The sequence below is a fragment of the Labeo rohita genome, chromosome 11 (genome assembly GCF_022985175.1).
Source record: "Labeo rohita strain BAU-BD-2019 chromosome 11, IGBB_LRoh.1.0, whole genome shotgun sequence".
Classification (NCBI taxonomy): domain Eukaryota; kingdom Metazoa; phylum Chordata; class Actinopteri; order Cypriniformes; family Cyprinidae; genus Labeo; species Labeo rohita.
The window spans coordinates 27,358,366-27,374,453 of record NC_066879.1 but is presented as its reverse complement, the minus strand read 5'-3'; positions in this window follow the sequence as shown (position 1 = coordinate 27,374,453).

Below are 16,088 nucleotides of genomic sequence, written 5' to 3'. Positions count from 1 at the left end.
ATATTCTTATGTCATAATACATATATATATAATATATATATAATAATATATAAAATAATCTTCTCAATCTTAAAGTGCTATTTATATATTATTTTTTGTAAATATATAATATAAAATACTTAAATAATTATAAATAATAATAAAATATAATAATATATGAAATCAGATCAATCTTATGTACTGTGAATATAATAAATATTAAATTTTAATAATAGTATATTCATATATGAAATTTTTAAATAATAATAATTATATATTAATATATTATCTTGTCAATCTTATAATGTACTGTGAATATAATAAATATTAAATTCTAATTAAAAATTGAATATAGAAATAATATATTAATATATAAAATATTTAAATTAGTCATCTTCTAAATCTTTTCCAATTGACTCATAATTTGCTATTAATTAAAAAAATTATGATGATGATAAATAGTATAAATTAATATATTAATAAATCTAGCAAGAATACTAATTTTTTTTTAAATAAATATTTATAAATAATAAATACATAAATATATTTTAAATTATCGTCTTCGTAATCCGTATTCTATTAACAAATTTTATTAACACTTTGGGGTTTATTTTTGTTGTTGTTTTGTTTTTTGGCTGCATGTTTCTGCTAAAATCTTCATAGTAACTGATGTGTCTATACATTCCCCTGTAATGTCCGGCACTGCCAAAAGATAGACCTTTGTTGTCCCTGACCCCTAAAAGTGAGGTAGGCTCTCCGGATGCTGGAAATCCCTAATGGACTCGCCTGGGCTCATTGCTCACATGCTAATTCAGAAGAGCTTCCGCTATGTCCCCTAATGAATCCACAGGCTTATTTATGGTTACTGACACCACCACAGCTATTCGAGGTTCATGTAGTACATGGTGAAGGGGGTTTTCACTATGATATTTTCCCTAAGTGACAGTATGCTGAACACTTCTACAGTGTCATTTGTGAAAGTGACCCTTGAAAACTGTGATTGTTTCCTTACATATCTATGGTTGAAGTGGGGGACCTGTTTCAGAACTTAAAGGTACCTTCTGCCCTTGTCCAGGACAGGTTCGAGACGGGACATCCTGTGGTGCTCTCGTCATGGTAACCCAAGCTTCCATCCCTGGCAGGATTAGGAGGCTGTGCAGTTGGTTGTCAGGTTAAAATGTGATGGATGATCACTGATGGTTGAGGAGCACAATGGGGCCTCTGTGGCTGTCCAGGCTGCAGGAGAGCAGTGTGTCCGAGTCACTCACCCCGGACCTTCCCTCAGCCTACTGTCAGCAGAAACAGAGGATAGCAGGGTGACAGGTCCACGCAACTACAAACACACACACACACACACCACCCAGGAACTCTTTCTGAAGAGGAAAGCACTTTCTCAGCATTTTTAGTAAAGAGGTCAGGTTGCTAATGATATAACACAGTTGTCTTGCTCAAAAAGGGTATCACAAATAAGAATGTCTGTGATAAATATCTTTTGGGGAAAAAAATATTAGAAATGTACTGCATTCTTTGTTTTCACATTGTTTCACCATTGTTTCACATGTTTTGAAAAACAATTATTGTATTTACTTTTACATTTTGAATACAGTACATGAATTACTGAATACTTGATCTTATTTCATTTTTTAAATTATGATCTTAATTATTTTCAAAAACACTTAGTTTAAACACATTTTTTGGAGAAAAACTTTTTTCCTAAACCTTTTTCTCAGTCTTTGAGAATTAGAAATTATTTGCTTTAGTAAAAATAATAATATAATAACAACAACAACAATAATAAAATGCATTTTAATATATTTTAACATACTAATATAGTAATTCATAATTTAATAATAATATATTAATAAAATGTCTATTAATAATAATTAATACATAATGTAAATAATAATAATCATATAATTATATTAATATAAAAAAGAATCTCAATCTTATAATTTGCTGTGAATATATAATATAAGTAATATAAATGATTAAATTACATTTAATCATTTAAAATTTTTATATAAAATATTAATATAAAATATAATATAGAAAATATTTAAATTGGTCATCTTCTCAGTCTTTTCAAATTTACTCATAATTTGCTATTAATATAAATATTAATATTAAATAGTGTAGTTTAATATATAAATAAATAGAGCAATGTAGAATATTATATTCTAAAATAATAAACATTTAAAATAATTATAAATAATACATACATTAATATATTTTAAATGATTGTAATCTTTGTCCTATTAACATAATTTGCTGTGCATTTTTTTTTCTTTTGGCAGCATGTTTCTTTTAAAATCTTTTTAAAAAGATCTCTATGTTATCCTGTAATGTCTGACATTGGTTGATCTTATAATTATTGATTGATTGATTGATTGATTAAGTCACTTTTTTAAACACATTTTTCAAGTTAAAACATTTTTTAACCCTTTTCTCTCTTTGAGAATTAGTCATTATTTGCTTTAGTAATAATTTACTCTAGTTTTAATAATAATAATAATAATAATAATAATAATGCATTTTAATATATTATAATATATAATAGTCATTCATCATTTAATAATATAGTAATAAAATGTTTAACAATAATACTAAATATATAAATTTATATTAATATATATTAATATAATCTTAATCTTATAATGTACTGTGAATATATGATATATTTAAAATGTAATATATTTTCAAATGTAAAATACAATAAAATAATAATATTAATATTAATATATAAAATATTTAAATGGGTCATCTTCTCAATCTTTTCCAGTTGACTTATAATTTAATAATAAAAAATAATAAACATATATAAATAATAATAATAATAATAAATAATATTTGTATTATTAATACTTAGAAATAATAACCACATCAAGATATTTGAAATGATCATCTTCATAATCTTTTTCCTTTTAACACATAATTCACTGTTTTTGCTACGTTTCTTCTAAAATCTTTAAAATCTTTTAAAATTCTTTAAAAATCTTCTGCATCTATACATTAATCTTACAATTATTTGTTTATTTATGGATCTTAATAATTATTTTTTTAAGGGGTCATCGGATGCCCATTTTTCACAAGTTGACTTGATTCTTTAGGGTCTTAATGAAAAGTCTATAACATGCTTTGGTTCAATGGTAGGGTAAATAACACCTTTTTTACCTGGCCAAAATCAGCTCTGCAAAAATCATCCTGTTCTGGTCGAAGTTGCTTTAAATGTTAATGAGCTCTGCTCACCCCGCCCCTCTCATCTCTTTGTGGAGTGGCGAGCCTGTTTACTTTAACTGCTAAACTTGCTAACTTGCACATTATTAGGAAAGGTGATGCCAACAGGCATCTGAGAATGGCTCGTTTTGAAAAAGGGGATATTATTTTTACAGATTAATTAAAAACCACTAGATGTGTACATTAATGTTCAAACAACATGTAAAAGTGAACTTTGCATCCGATGACCCCTTTAAACACTTATTTTTAAGGTATAATGTTTTTCACAATAATAAGTGATACTTTAGAAATGTCATTACAATTTTGGTTAGTCACACCATAACATTTTATTATCTGAACTAACATTTACTTTTTCCTTTCTTTCTTTTTTTTTTTTTTTAATATTTCTAGGCAGTTAAGCAGTTTTGTTAAGACATTATTAAATAAGACATAAGACATTATATAAAATTATTTTAAAAATATCAATGAAATATTCAAGACTACATAGTTGTTCACAAATCATATCTAGGAAACAGACCATAATATCATAAGACAAGCGGAAGACAAGCAAAGCATAGCAATGCACTGGTAAACACTGGCAATATCTTGATGTTTTGACAATATCATGCATCATGAAAGCAACTTTTGCATAAAAGACTAGTTTAACTATTTAACTATTAACTGTTTATCTGTTATGTTAAAAATCTGACTATAATTGTTATGGTTGTGGTCAGTGACCAAAAAAACTACAATATGGTGCTGTTCCAGCAACTGATATGCACGAACTGAGAAAAGTGTGCACCTTTAAAGCAGTGTACGGTAAGTTTGCTTGGATAAAAATGTCAGCCAAACAGCTGACATGAAACCAACAAAATACATTTAAAATATTTGTGCAGCTACCGCTAATATTCTCATTCATTAAACGTTACTACTTTTATGTCTCTTTGTGAATTGACTTAATAGTTGGCATTTTATTCACTATTTCTAAGCTTTAAAACTCCTGTATGAGTTAACAATTGCCGTGCAGTCAATCGTTTTTATGCGACTTCACCTACTTAAAGCCACAATGAGCTGTATCAAGTTCAAGTGTGCCTGACTACCGGCGAGCAAGCTAGAAACACAGGTTTATCATGGGGGATTGAGTAGATCCTTGACCAGACAGATGATATCAGTCTATTTGAGAGGGTCTTAGGTGTAAGGCGACATGGTGTGCTGCCCTGTCACTGAAAACAGTGCGCCACTTCTCTTCACTGACAAGCAGCAGCACATTGCGGGACAGCTGGCAGAAAGGGAGGAGGAGAGAGGGGGAATTGGCTTCTTGTGAAGAAATGCCCAGAACGTGGCTGCATTAGCCATGGAATGCTCACTCTTCACTCATATTTGGCTCTCGAGCCCTAGAAAGATATTATGCCCTGCGTTATTGCTTTTAGGAGAGGGAGTAGTGACTGGAACAGATGCTCGGATCCTCTGGACTGCAGCGCTGAGCTGGGCTAGCAACAGGTTCAGGGGGTTTTGTCAGGGACTCTCTCTTTTCAAGCACCTCTGTTATGACTTTTAAGCACGCCTCGTCAAATACAGCGGCCCCACAAAGTGTTTGGACACTTGAGACGCAGTTAAAAGTGTAAGATTGTGATTACATAAGAAAATATTAAAGGAAATGCCATTTATTTTACAGAAGGACAAAAAGTTGAGTGTAAAAAGGTCTCGTGTCACATGTCCAAATATTTTGGGTGCCATTGTAAATGCCAAAAAAGGCACTAGAAACTGAGCAGGCGTTTGTTTGTCTGTCTGCCCCTCCGTCAAAACACTATATATGTATGTATATATAAATATATGTGTGTGTATGTGTTTTGTTTTGTTTCTCAAGTTTTTCCTATTTGCCTGCAAATACTAATAATAAATAAATAAATAAAATATTTAAACATAAAGATAAGATAAATATAATGGAGAAGCAAAATTGCATAACATAAATCTTATGCAACTTGTGTTTTTTTTTTTCTTTTTTTTTTTTTTTTTAATCATAAATCTTTCTAAAGTGAAGTTTAGATGGAGAATAACATTTATTTTTGAGGATGGACCATTTATTATACAGTTTTGCTTGATTTTATTCAGTCTGTGTGCATTATTTGAATAACTATATGTCTATTAACTATATGTCCAAATACCAGTACCCGTGTTGTTATTGTTAACTAAAACTACAACTAATAAAACCTTTTTCATTAGTTGAAAAAGCTGAAATAAAATACAAGTATTTAATGAAAAACTTAAAAATTAGAATGCCTTAAAAATTAAAATTAGAATCAAGTACAAAAATAAAATGTACAAAAAAAGTACTTAAATGACTAAAACTGAAATGAAGTTACATTTAATTTAAAAAAAAAAATTACAAAAGTACATAAAATTATTGAAACTTAAACTAGCTAAATATATTTATATTATATTCATATCTAAATGAATGTAATATACAAATAAAGGCTATTTCAAAATATGAATGAATACTAAAATAACACTGCCTGGTACCTGTGTTTGTACTGTCTTTAGGGCTCTCAGTCAGAAAGAAACAGTAGTGGACAGGGCCTTACAATGCGATAGTCACTGGTCTCTTTTATCAGGTTATAATCCTCTACAACAAACAGAATGGAAAGCATGTGCATGTGCAGCTGTCGGTGTCTTAGTGCAAGTGGTGTCATATTAAGTCACAGGAATGATCCTGGCTCTCTGAGCACCATGACTGCCTCACCCCTCAGTGGCACGCTACTCACTGTTAGTAAATGCCTCTCTCCAAGAGACCACAAACAAATCGGCCTCACTGTAGGAGCGGAAAGAAGAATACCACATAAAAATGATTTGGTGCTTCCACCTCCATATTCTGTTCTACTGCTTTTAATGTGTAACACATAACATAATATGAAAGTGACATATGAAAGTGTTTGAATAATAAAAATAATAATAAGTTTGTCCCTCTGACAAAAACAAACTGTTTACTTTTAATATGTTCTCATAAGATTAGAAACCAGTAAGATTACATGAAACATATTTACATTATAGTATTAATAGAAACAGTACAAACGTATTTAAAGGAGAAGTCCACTTCCAAAACAAAGATTCACATATAATGTACTCACGCCCTTGTCATCCAAGATGTTTGTGTCTTTCTTTCTCCAGTCGTAAAGAAATTATGTTTTTTGAGGAAAACATTTCAGCATTTTTCTCCATATAATGCAGTTTAAGTGCGGCTTCTAACGATCCCAAATGCGGCTGTAAACGATCCCAGCTGAGAAAGAAGGGTCTTATCTAGTGAAACGATCAGTTACTTTCATTAAAAAAATATAATTTAAATACTTTTTAATCTCAAACACTTGTCTTGTCTCGCTCTCCCTGAACTCTGTATTCTGGCTCAAGACAGTTAGGGTATGTCGAAAAACTCCAATCATATTTTCTCCCTCAACTTGAAAAACAATTTCAAAATCATCCTACATCGCTGCAGAAGTACCGACCCAGTCTTTGCAAAGTGAACATGCAAAGAAGATCAAACACCCTTAACAAAAAAGGTAAAACAGCGATGTAGGACAATTTTGAAAAAGTATATAAATTGTATTATTTTTATGAAAATAACTGATCGTTTCGCTAAATAAGACCCTTCGCTCTCAGCTGGGATCGTTTACAACTGCATTTGGGATAGTTTGAAACTGTATTTAAACTGCATTTTGGAAGTTCAAAATCGGGGCACCATAGCAGTCCATTATATGGAGAAAAATACTGAAATGTTTTCCTCAAAAAAAACATAATTTCTGAAGAAAGAAAGACATGAACATCTTGGATGACAAGGGGGTGAGTACATTATATGTGAATCTTTGTTTTGGAAGTGGACTTTTCCTTTAAAGGAGGAGTTCACTTCCAGAACAAAAATTTACAGATAATTTAACGGTGCCCCCAAACAGCAGTTTAACAATCTCTGAGAAAGAAGGGTCTTATCTAGTAAAACGAAGGGTCATTTTGTAAACGAATTGACAATGTATATACTTTTTTAACGCTCGTCTTGTCTAGGTCTGCGTGAACTTGTTTTCTTACCCAACTTCAAAATCATCCTACATCACTGCAGAAGTGCTGACCCAGTGTTTACAAAGTGAACATGCAAAGAAGATCAAACGCCCTTTACAAAAAAAATTGAAACAGCAATGTAGGATTTTGATGCTGAAGAAGAAAACGAGATGGGAGTTTTTCGATATACCCTAACTGTATTGATCTAGATTACACAGACAATGCATGCGCATCGCAGAGACGAGATGAGACAAGAAAAGCATTTGAGGTTAAAAAGTATATAAATTGTCGATTTGTTTTGAAAATGACCAATTGTTTCGCTAGATAAGGCCCTTCTTGCTTGGCCAGGATCGTTTAGAGCCCTTTGAAGCTGCATTTAAACTGCATTTTGGAAGTTCAAATTTGGGGGCACCATTGAAGTCCATTATATGGAGATAGTTCCTGAAATGTTTACCGACTGAAGAAAGAAAGACATAAACATCTTGAATGGCATGATGCTTCTCCTTTAAGTATGTTTCCAAGCTACTGAAGAGGTCTGCAAATACCACAGGGAACAGAAGTGTTAAAAAAGAAAAGCCAGCAAATCAGGAAATTGGAAATTAACGAGGGCCTGTGGCAAAAATGCCACCAAAATTAATAAAAACGCCCTATAAATTCAATACAAAGGGCTGTTGATTAAAATGAAATGTGAAAATGCATGAAGTGTCAGTGTGCGGAATTACATTTAGATTAGCTCACACTGCATCAAATTGCTTTTACACTCTGTTTTGTACAGCTTTGAGCCTTATAATCAATCAAACGTGTTTCAGTTGAACTTAAGAATTCATTGGCCAATCAGACTATTATTCAGAAATTGCCCTTACAAATATACAAAATACTGTATTTTTGTTTATACAAAATAGTGCCCCTTAATGGAAAAGTTAATTCCTGAAGCTGCAGCAAATGATCTGTCCATTTCAGAATTTTTGCTGTTGACTCTTGAGTCGATTTTAGACTCATATTCTCAATTCTTAAAACAGGGAAAGAGAAGTGAGACTTCACAGTAAACAATGCAATATAACGATATGAGATTGATAGTGTCACTAACGTGTTACAATAATATATAGTGGTATTCTCAATGTTACTCAGAAAACAGGATACAGGTTTAATTCATTTGAAATAATTTTGCTTAATGTTACTCTGCCAGATATGCAAAAGAAATCTCTCCTATCTCTTGTTTTAGCTACTGTGTATAGACCACCAGGGCCATATACAGATTTCCTATAATTTTTCAGAACTATAATTTTGATAAAGTGCTAATTGTCTGAGATTTTAACATTCACGTTGATAATACAAATGATGCGTTAGGACTTGCGTTTACTGACCTAATAAACTCTTTTGGAGTCAAGCAAAATGTCACCGGGCCCACTCATTGTTTTAATCATACGCTAGATTTAATTATATCGCATGGAATTGATCTTACTGATATAGATATCGTACCTCAAAGCGATGATGTTACTGACCATTTCCTTGTATTGTGCATGCTGCGTATCACTGATATTAACTATATGGCTCCGCGTTATCGTCTTGGCAGAACTATTGTTCCAGCCACCAAAGATAGATTTACAAATAACCTGCCTGATTTATCTCAACTGCTTTGTGTACCGCTTAATACACAGGATCTAGACAAAATGACTAGCAATATGGGCACCATCTTCTCCAATACGTTAGAAGCTGTTGCCCCCATCAAATTGAAAAAAGTTAGAGAAAAACGTATTGCGCCATGGTACAACAGTAATACCCATTCTCTCAAGAAAGAAACTCGAAATCTTGAGCGCAAATGGAGAAAAAAATGGAAGTTTTTAGAATTGCATGGAAAAACAGTATGTCCAGATATAGACAGGCTTTAAAAGCTGCTAGGGCCAAGCATATCTGCAAACCCATAGAAAATAACCAAAAAAATCCAAGGTTTTTATTTAGCACAGTGGCTAGATTAACAAATAACCAGACCTAACCTAACCAGACCTGACCTAAATATTCCTATACAGTTTAATAGTAATGACTTTATGAATTTCTTCACTGATAAAATAGATAACATCAGAAATACAATAACCAATGTAGATTATACTCCATCTAATATGTCAACTACTTTCGTCACACCCAAAGAAAAACTGCAGTACTTTACCGCTATAGGACAGGAAGAGTTAAATAAACTCATCACTGTGTCTAAACCAACAACATGCCTAGTAGATCCCGTACCCACTAAATTACTAAAAGAATTGTTACCTGTGGCAGAAGAACCGCTTCTCAATATTATCAGCTCATCGTTAGCGTTAGGTCACGTCCCTAAACCATTCAAGCTGGCGGTTATTAAGCCTCTTATTAAGAAACCACAACTAGACCCTAGTGAACTGGCAAATTACAGACCCATTTCTAATCTTCCATTTATGTCTAAAATGTTAGAGAAAGTTGTATCTGCTCAACTGTGCTCATTCTTGCAAAAAAATGACATCTATGAAGAATTTCAGTTTCAGGCCCCATCACAGCACAGAAACTGCATTTGTTAAAATCACTAATGACTTGCTTCTTGCGTCAGACCAAGGCTGCATCTCATTGCTAGTTTTACTTGATCGTAGTGCTGTGTTCGACACTATAGATCATGACATACTAATAGATCGACTACAAAATTATGCAGGTATCCAAGGGCAGGCTTTAGATTGGTTTAGATCCTACCTGTCTGATCGCTACCACTTTGTTTATTTAAATGGGGAGTCATCTCAGTTATCACCAGTAAAGTATGGAGTGCCACAAGGATCTGTTCTAGGTCCTCTACTATTTTCAATATACATGCTGCCCCTTGGTAATATTATTAGAAAACACGGGATTAGTTTCCACTGTTATGCTGATGATACTCAACTATATATCTCTACAAGACCAGATGAAACTTCTGAATTATCGAAGTTAACAGAGTGTGTTAAAACTGTAAAAGACTGGATGACCAATAATTTTCTGCTATTAAATTCAGATAAGACAGAGATATTACTTATTGGACCTAAAAACAATACACAGAATCTTTTGACTTACAATTTACAACTAGATGGATGTACTGTTACTTCCACTACAGTCAAAAGCCTGGGTGCTATATTAGACAGCAACTTGTCTTTTGAAAATCATATTTCTCATGTTACAAAAACAGCATTCTTCCATCTTAGAAACATTGCCAAGCTGCGAAACATTTTACGTTTCTGATGCAGAAAAGCTAGTTCACGCATTCATGACCTCTAGACTGGACTATTGTAATGCACTACTAGGTGGTTGTAAACAAGCTACAGATAGTCCAAAATGCAGCTGCTAGAGTCCTTACCAGGTCAAGAAAATATGATCATATTACCCCAATTTTAAAGTCTCTGCACTGGCTACCTATTAGGTTCCGCATCAGCTATAAAATAGTACTTCTTACCTATAAGGCACTTAACGGTTTAGCTCCTGCGTACCTAACTAGTCTTCTACCACGCTACAATCCATCACGCTCCCTAAGGTCACAAAACTCTGGACTGTTGGTAGTACCTAGGATAGCAAAGTCCACTAAAGAAGGTAGAGCTTTTTCACATTTGGCACCCAAACTCTGGAACAGCCTTCCTGATAACGTTCGGGGTTCAGACACACTCTCTCTGTTTAAATCTAGATTAAAGACACATCTTTTTAGCCAAGCATTCAAATAATGCATCTCATAAACTTTTCCTGCAGTTATATCTGATCAAATGTTCATTATTAATCTTTTAGCTCTGGTTTAATAAATCTTCCCTTTCTTAGTTTGAACAGCAGCTATGCTAATTATGTTCCTATTTGTTCTCTGTTTTTGCCATGGGATTGACATCCCATGGTAACTAGGAATTCACAAGCTCCATTCTGGATCCAGAACACTTAAGAAGAGATGATGCCAACCCCACAGGGGACTTCAGATGATACCAACCCTGAAACAACATACAGCACTATCGAATTCTGCTACTAATTTATAGTGTTCTTTGTCTGTTTGATTACGTCATTAATTGATCTTTACCACACATCTCTGCCATATGTACATCAAGCTACTACAACATATATTGTAAAAATGTCAATTTGGTGTAAAGTTGCTTTGCAACGATATGTATCGTGAAAAGCGCTATACAAATAAATTTGAATTGAATTGAATTGAATTGATATTTCCTGTTTAAAAGTCAAATATTTATAGCCAGACAGCTTAACTTGACAATCTCTAAGTAGTAAATAGGCGCTGAGGTGAAAACCGCTGTTAGCATTGGGAAAGTTCTGAAATGAACATTGTTGTCACCTTTTTTTCTGCCTTCAGTGCTGCATATGTCTATACGTTACCTCTTTTCAAAAACAGGAGTCGCGTATACCAGTATATAATGGTCATGTAGCTTGCCGCAATGTAACGGGTAAAGTCATGTGATACCTGGACACGTCAGGCCTTTCAGTTCAGTCGACTCCATTCCGGATTCAACTCTCGATTCTCAACGCCTCGGAAACCGGTTGCTGCTGGAAGGTATACAGCTACGGCTGCAATAAATAAAATTTGCTACCTATTTGTGTTTTAGTAAAACAACCCTAAACCTACCCATTAGAATAATGCTAATACAGGTTAGGCAAGAATAATGCTAATACAGGCAAGGCTGAATTTTCTGCAGTCATCACTCCAGTCTTCAGAACTGCATGATCCTTCAGAAATCATTCTGTTATGTTGATTTGCTGCTCAAGAAACTTTTCTTATTAATCAACCCTAAAGGCAGTTTTTATAAAGGCCAATTCACACTGCACAGACAAACGACAACAAACACCAACAAACAAGTTGGCTTTATTTGGCTGTTGGATTTAAAATTTTATGAAAAATAACTGTCATGTTCACACTGCCCAAACAAGAGTCAAGTAACACCACATCTACACTGAACGCGACAGTTGTCGCATCGCACCGCATCCAGTTTAGACAGCGTCACTGATTATAATCAGTAGAACCTCTATTGTATTTTGTCGCGTCGCACCGCGCCGCTCGTGTCTGGTGTAAGTTTGAAGAAGAAACTGATGATCTTGTAACCACAATCAAAATGTTACTTTTATTAGTGTTTATGCGTGTCATGTGGGTGCAGCACGCTTTAAGTGAAATATGCACATCATCATGGCAATGGTTCGTTACCACGTTGGATTACTTCAGAGTTTGTTGTAGTTTGTTGGAAAATCATTTCACACTGCTCAGACATTCCACAACCCAGCAAACACAGATTAATCATGTTCAGTCCAAACTCCAACCAATGCTGTTGGTGTTTTTTGGCATTTGTCTGTGCAGTGTGAATTGGCCTTAAGAGTTCTTTAACTAATAACAAAAGTTCAAAAGACAGCATTTATTTGAAATAGAAATCTCTAAAACGTGTATTTAAACTGCATTTTGGAAGTTCAGACTTGGGGGCACCATTGAAGTCTATTACATGGAGATAATTCCTGTAATGTTTTCCTTAAGAAACATCATTTCTTACCGACTGAAGAAAGAAAAACATAAACATCTTGAATGACAATCTTGAATCTTGAATCACACATGTAAAATACAAATGTCATTATTGTTATATTTGATCACTTTAATTCTTGCTTAATGAATATAAGTATTAATTTTCTTTAAACATAAAATGAAAATTGTACTGATCCCAAATTGTAGTGTGGTATGTCCTAACGGAAACTAATATATTTACAGTTAACACCATTCATTCTCTATAACATCAGAAGTGTTATAATTCTATACAGCTAATTTAGAGATTATTTCCATAAGTCATACTGTGTCAAATTAGCTCGTAGCCTGTTCTACAACAGTACCAAACTCATGTGGCAAACTATTAATCACCTTCTTAAATTGTGGCAGTGTGACTGCGGTCTCTCATGGGTCATTTAAATAGACCAGACAAGCCGTTAACGATACATCACTTTCTAAGAGCACAATCATGGCGGTCGTCCATGTGGGGAGCAAGTGGAAACAACTCTTGACAACAGCATCATAGAACAGCTGACAAACCCATTAAACCCCATAATGATGCTGTACTGTCCTTCAAGAGACTTCATGGAAAAAGAAACCCTCTGCATTTTCATTTAGTGTAGGCCTATTAATGCTAAAAATGGATCACCTACAGCATGACCTCCCTATGAATTGTTTGCAGTGCCGGTCAAGCTCAAGATTGGATGTCTATTCTGTGTTTTCCACAGGGTGTGTGTTCCTGTTGAATTCCATTTGATTCTCACCCACAGACCTACAGTGATTCCTCAGTGCCTTGAACATCCAGGAATAGCATCCTTTAAATACTTTTTCGCTACAGTGTATGAAGCTAATATTAGTCTATGGAATTTGAAATGTAGATTTCAAAGACATGCATCCTCCTCATTCCAACAGGACAGAGGATATTTTTCATTCTCAGCAGTTAACGGCAATCATTCCACAAATGAATACAAGGAAATCGTGACACTTTTCGATTCAAACATTTGTGGTCGTTTGAAAAGGTGGGGCCGGGATGGGACCGCATTCAAATGTTTTCTGCGAAAACTATGTCGGCAATGGTCCTAATTTTGTTTGTCTTCCATGTCTGGATTCCAGTTGGGACGTTAAGGAAAGTTGAGCCTTGTCCCAGGCTTTATCGGCGAGTAAAAATACGGCCTACGAGCTTCTCTGCTCGTCCCTCACTGTTTATATCTGACTCTGGGCTCCAGTGACCTTCTCCCATGTCATCAAGAGCATAAATTTAGCACTTTGGTTTCTGGAGCGACCAAATAGTTAGACAACATTGAAGACGGGGTGAGAATGCCCGTGATGCAGATACGGTTACTCTTACTTGAAGAGACATAAACGGAATCTAGTGTAAACATCCCAGTCACTGGAATGCAAATCTAGGAAAGTGACACAGATACCAGGCATATCCCTGACTTCAATGACTTGATGAACAAAGACAGGTTCCAGTCAAGGCAGCTTCCTACATAAACATAACACAACCTTCATACTCATTGAGAGCATAAAGGCTTCTTTACGACAGAACTGAGTTTTACGAGTCGCTGGTTAGAGTGGCATGTTGCCGAGTGTTTTTGTGGGGCGTTGGGATGACACAGAATGACAGTTATGTTGTAGCTGTGCTGACATGTCTGTGGCATGTTCGTGCCAGCACAGTGGCATCTGATGTGTCACTGCTCGGACACTAAGCTGTTTTTTTCCAATCTTGCATCGATCACTGTGTTTTAAATAACCCACAAGCTCTGACTGATTTGCAATGCTGATGCAACAGATAGAAAACAACCCACTGATATTTTTAAGATACATTCTATGATATAAGCATTTTGTATGATGTTCTTTCATACAGTAGATTACAATATGTAGATTATTTTATTTAGTTTTTTACGTTTATTTAGTTTGGGCTTTTTTTATATAAAGTATGCACCACCTTCTGTACTTCAAAAGTAGTGTGTTAACATAGACAATTAATTTTTCTAGTTTAACAGCATTAAAAATATTTAATGCAGTTAACAGGGGCTGGCCTGGGGCTGGCCACCCCACTCACACTGCATCTGTCTATTTTTCTTGACAAGAAGTGCGTTTATTTAGTCGCAGAACATCTTTACGACCACATGTTTTCAGACATGCACCAGGCGCTACTCAAACAAGCACGGAAATTGTACAGGTGATGAGGGAGCTTCAGTAAAACAACATTAAACTGTGGTCAGATGAGATGTTGACAAGCCATATGTCAGTAAAAACGAATTTACCTGTCCTGTGAGCCGTTATACTGTGCTCGTAGCATGTGCTGCTCAGTCGCACGCAAAAAAGTTCTATTAATCAAAGAACAAAAGAAAAAAAGAGGAAATCAATAACTTTTGTAGCTTTAAGGATTCATCTATATTTAATTTAGGATTGTATTAATAGTTTCATAAATGTGTTCAATTTCTGTATATTTTCTACTTGCTGAAAGGGCATAGGTAAATAATGGGTTTTATCTAGTGATGGGAATAACAGTGTTATAAAGAAATAGCGTTACTAACAGCATTATTTTTTTCAGTAACAAGTAATCAAACGGATTACTGTTTCCCCCGTTATAATGCCGTTACCATTACTGGCAGGGGCTGGCCTGGGCCTGGCCAAAATGCGGTGTTACTAGAATTGAGCTCACTGAAGTGTTTTTCATCAGGTTTTCATCATTGCGTTCTTCTTCTGAGGTAAATTTTGGCTTATTCCTCTCAGCGCTGCTTCTTCTAGAAACGAAACATAGCCGAGATTAACTTGATGAATATTTACGGAGGTGCTGTGGGTGTTTACCTACATGTCTGCGTGTCTCACGTGGATGATTAAAATTGAAAAAGCAGAGCCAATTGTGGATGTTTACATTAGAAATAATGAGTTTAGACAGGAAAAACTAGAGCTTGCGTTGGTATCATACGGATTACTTTATCAGAGAATATTTGTTTTCGACATGACTTACTTGATTTTCTTAAAGTAGACATTTTTCAAGCTTTCTATACATATATGTCTATGAGGCAGGTATTCACTGAGATTCAGGTTTTATTTACGTGTCTGTGAAGAGAGGTCACAGAGACCCTGTTTTTTTTCTTTACAAAAGCACATTGTTTTGTTGTTATTATGACTATTGCAGTTTCAAATGAAATGTAGCCCCTGGAAGGTGTCTCTCACAATGTCCCACAGCAACATGAAAATAGTGTAGATTAGTGTACAATGTTTTATTCATTTAACATATTTAATATTGGTTGCATCCAAGTTATTTAATGTATTTGAACATTTAAAAAAATAAAAGAATAACACAATAGTTACTGTCCCTGGTAATTAGTTAATTTTATAATGATGT